Source organism: Arachis duranensis, chromosome 10, assembly GCF_000817695.3.
Source record: "Arachis duranensis cultivar V14167 chromosome 10, aradu.V14167.gnm2.J7QH, whole genome shotgun sequence".
Taxonomy (NCBI): Eukaryota; Viridiplantae; Streptophyta; class Magnoliopsida; order Fabales; family Fabaceae; genus Arachis; species Arachis duranensis.
This window is the reverse complement of record NC_029781.3, coordinates 78936899-78941661: the sequence shown is the minus strand read 5'-3', so window position 1 is coordinate 78941661 and position 4763 is coordinate 78936899.

Below are 4763 nucleotides of genomic sequence, written 5' to 3'. Positions count from 1 at the left end.
CCAAAATTCTAATTAGCAAGTCCACAATACATACAACACTGATTACTAATATAAGAAAAATAAATTAATCAATAAACAAATAAGAAGAAGAAGAAATAAGAGAGGATTGGCAATGAAGGAATTGAAGAAACAAAAATGGAGAATGGGAGTGTATCATTCACATCCAAGAAAAAATAATGAGCTTTTTGACTTTTCAAAGCATAGAAATGGACTTAATTTTAGGTTGTGTAGATGCGATTCAGTTGTGGCAGATCCATGCATGCTCTATATAAATACTTAATATAAGCCTAACTAATTAGGTGAGATTTTTTATGAGTACACTTTTCATTGTTATTATTTCTTGTAGTAATAAATTTTTAATGATATTTTTGAAAAAAGTATTAATAAAATCTTTTTAGTTGAAACTTGTTTAATAGTACGATATCTAATTAGTTTGTGTATGTTTGATTGTAGGACATAGAATGTACGGACATTACTGGAAGTGATGACACGGATCTTGTTGATGAGGTTTGGTCTCTAGTATATTATTGTTTTTTCGTGAACCGCATATTTGAATCGACCATTAATCCTCATGTTCATCGAATGATGTCTATTTTGAACTGATTCGCAGTTACCGGATCATAGTTGCCTTGCTGAAGACGAAATACCAAGAGTTGGGATGTGGTTTGAGCATTTGAAGTTGGCTTAGGATTTTTATGCAACATATGCAAAGAAAGTCGGTTTCGGTTCAATAGCGTAGCAGATGGTTATTTCTATTGGTACCCAGATGGTTATTTTGTAATAGCCTTAGTGTGGTGTGCATAATTAGTTACAATTATGTTAAACTGGATATTCGATTTAATAGGATAACAGATGTTTATTTCTATTGTTACTCAGATGGTTATTTTGAATAGTTTGGGTGTAGTGTGTGTGATTCATTAAAATTATTATAAATTAGATGTTTGATTTAATAGAAAAGCGAATGGTTATTTCTTTTGTTACCTAGATGGTTATTTCAAATAATTTGTAGCGGATGGTTATTTTTACTGGTACCCAGATGGTTATTCGTAATAGTCTTGGTGTAGAGTATGTAGTCAGTTACAAGTAATAAAGGCTGGATGTTCGATTTTATAGGCCAACAGATGGTTATCTCTATTGTCACCCAAATGGTTATATGGTTATTTAGAAGAGTCTTCGTGTAGTGTGTAAATAATAACAAATAGTAGAGGCTGGATGTTCGATTCCATATGATAGCGAATGGTTATTTTTATTGTTATCCAGATGGTTATTCTTAACTAATAACTTTTATGCTTCGCTAATATCTTGAAACAGAATCAAAGTAGTTAGAGAACTAAAAATGTTATTCACCATGAAAATTTATCCTTTCTGTTGTAACAAAATTTCACCACGAAAATACGTAAATAATGTGAAAAAGGTATTTGTGGCCTTAAGACTAAGGTCCAATTTGGGTTAACAACTTAAATAAGCTCTTTTGGAAAAAGAGCTTAAAGTAGAAGGACTTTTATTAATAGCAACTTATAAATAAATTATTTTATGTTGATTTTTAGTTATAAAAGTACTTATTTTAAAGTTGTAGTGTTTGGATAAATAACTGAAAAAATACAATTTTTTATACAAGATAATGAATATTAAAATTCTAATTCACAATAATCTTGATGGCAATGCAAAAGAATATATTGTATAGTTAGTATTTGTTGTTTTATTGTACATGATATGGTAGGTGAAAATAAAAAATGAATATGAAATATGTGTCAATGTATATTTTGTTGCTGTTTTTTTATTTTTTTATTATGACTTTTCATAATTTAAAAGTAAAAAAAAAGGTAGTTTCTGCTACTTTCCAAACGGGCTATACGTACATTTATTGCTTTGTCTGATTCCAGTTCTTTCTCCCAAGTTCATCAATAGTCTGCTCGCATTATTTAGAAATTGTCACATGCATAAAAAATATTATTTCTATATAACTATGTATTATTCTTAAAATTTTAACACGAGTCTTTACTACATCCATGACCGAAAATAATAAAGTCATAAATATGTAGACATCAAACATTATGCAACTATAGTAATTAAAACCAATTTAACTCATATCTAGTTAAGCCACCACTAAAAGTCATCTCTTTTTTGCATCCATCGTTTCTTACAAAATTGAACATCCGTAATTCATAGAAATTAAAAGTCAATCACATGAACCGGAAACAGATAAAGAAAATAGTTTTAAAATATCAAGCACAAACTCCATCAAATTTCATACAGTTCGCTTTAATCCAAGCATCCATGAACCATGTGATATTACCATCTTAGCTGTAATTTCAAAAAAAATATGAAAATCAATAGTAGAACACCCACAGTCGTGCGCAATATGAGTACACAGGCAGATAACAAAAAATCTAGTAAAACAAGGTCCTTGGAAGCGTAGCAGTCAAAACTGAACTTCTGATTACGAAAGTTACCAAAACAAGTCATAATATAATCATCTTGATAGGCTCTCGAGATTAGTAACAATAAAAATTGCTTCCTAAATGTTGTGGATCATGTCACAACGCTCAACTTTAAACATTCATCTAGTATAATTTTCCTGCAAGTATTAAAAAATCAAACGGACCAATTAACTTGCACAAGGCAACGCACTATTTATTTCAATCTGTTGTGTCAAAAGGACTATTCATACTGACTTACTCTGTTTTTAAAGTCTAAAGTTGGTTTATTCAAAATGTTCCCAAATATTGATTGCGATGGTAGTCAAATATGCTGATCAACATGTAAATAGAGTATTTACATGGTTAAACTCAATGCCAAAACTACTTTCATTTAGATCTTATCCAATCAAATGCATCAAGTGCAAGTAGACATGTGAGGAAAAATTAAAATACACTCTCAGCTAAGACTAGAAAAATGTAAATTGATTCTAAATTATACTTACAATTTTTTCCTTAAATAAACAAACAAGATACCAATTCAAACCTATCTCTTCAAAATCAAATATGCATAATCAGAGAATTGAACAGTTATTCAAATGTGTCACCCTTTTAGGTTAGGTATTGGAAGGAAAAAAGTTAACATCCTCAACCAAATTTCAAACAACTGTGCAAAAAATTCAACCATCCATTCATGTATAGAATGACCATCTAACTTAGAGTGATTAAACAACTCACAAAGCAACAAACTTTAAGTACGCGCTTCACACCAATTGCTGACTTACTAATACCCGGAGACAAAACAAACTCAAATACAGTTATACAGTCAACCATTAAAAAACAAGAAGCAAAAAATCGGATCCTCAATAATATATACGGGTCATTATTCTTTTCAGTTTTCTTATGTTAATAAACACTTGAAGAAGTCAAACATGCCCAACATTTCCCACAAGCAGCAAAATCCTTCTATGCAACCATAACATAAAAATTACTATGAACATCTAAACCTTGAAGAAATGGATATCAGGGGATTGACCTTCAATAGGGGCAAGCAAACACACACTACGGTTGCTCTGGTTTTGTCCGAAGAAGACTCCAAACGGTGCTGACATGCATGGACTTTAACCTTGGGAGATGGCCGTTAAAAGACAATGCGGGTGGCGGCTGGGCGACTGATAAACCCATATTTCATGAGTTCTTTTGTGCTTAATTTGAGTGATTTATTCAATCCTTCACCTACTTATTCACATTAATTGCATGATTTTACTTTCCCTTCCTTATTATGTCATATTGTGAAAAACATGTTTCCTAAGCTTTAAAATTAATTATTTTAATTACCTTTATTTCCATTCGATACCATGATTAGTGTGTTGAGTAGTCTCAGGTTTTCTAAGGCTGAATGACTTAAAGGATGAAAAAGGAAACATACAAAAATGGAAGGAGAAGGCAAAATGGAGCTTTAAGGAAACTGGTATCCACGCGATCGCATGGACGACGCGATCGCGTGCCAGAGGCGAAGCAGCAGCGACGCGGCCGCATGACTGACGCGACCGCGCGCCTCAAGTAGAACACCCACGATGTGGACGCGTGATCGACGCGACTGCATGGCAAGGAAAAGCTCCAGACGACGCGACCGCGTGACCCACGTTGTGCTTAATTTGAGTGATTTATTCAATCCTTCACCTACTTATTCACATTAATTGCATGATTTTACTTTCCCTTCCTTATTATGTCATATTGTGAAAAATATGTTTCCTAAGCTTTAAAATTAATTGTTTTAATTACCTTTATTTCCATTCGATGCCATGATTAGTGTGTTGAGTAGTCTCAGGTTTTCTAAGGCTGAATGACTAAAAGGATGAAAAAGGAAACATACAAAAATGGAAGGAGAAGGCAAAATGGAGCTTTAAGGAAACTGGTATCCACGCGATTGCATGGACGACGCGATCGCGTGCCAGAAGTGAAGAAGCAGCGACGCGACCGCGCGCCTCACGTAGAACCCCACGATGCGGACGCGTGATCAACGTGACCGCATGGCAAGGAAAAGCTCCAGACGACGCGACCGTGTGACCCACGCGGACGCGTGACAGAGGCCACGTATCAGAATTCATAGAATACGCCCCCAGCGATTTCTGAAGCCCTTTTTGGCCCAGATCCAAGCACAGACAGCATAGATTAGAGGTTATAAAGTGGAGGAATGCATCCATTCAGAGAGAGCTCGCCAATTTCTAGTTTTCATGATTTAGATTTAGTTTAGAGAGAGATTCTCTCTCTCTCTCTTTAGGATTTAGGATTTCTTCTTCTTTTGAGAGTAACTCTGGATCCAGGTTTAATGTTCTTTTATTT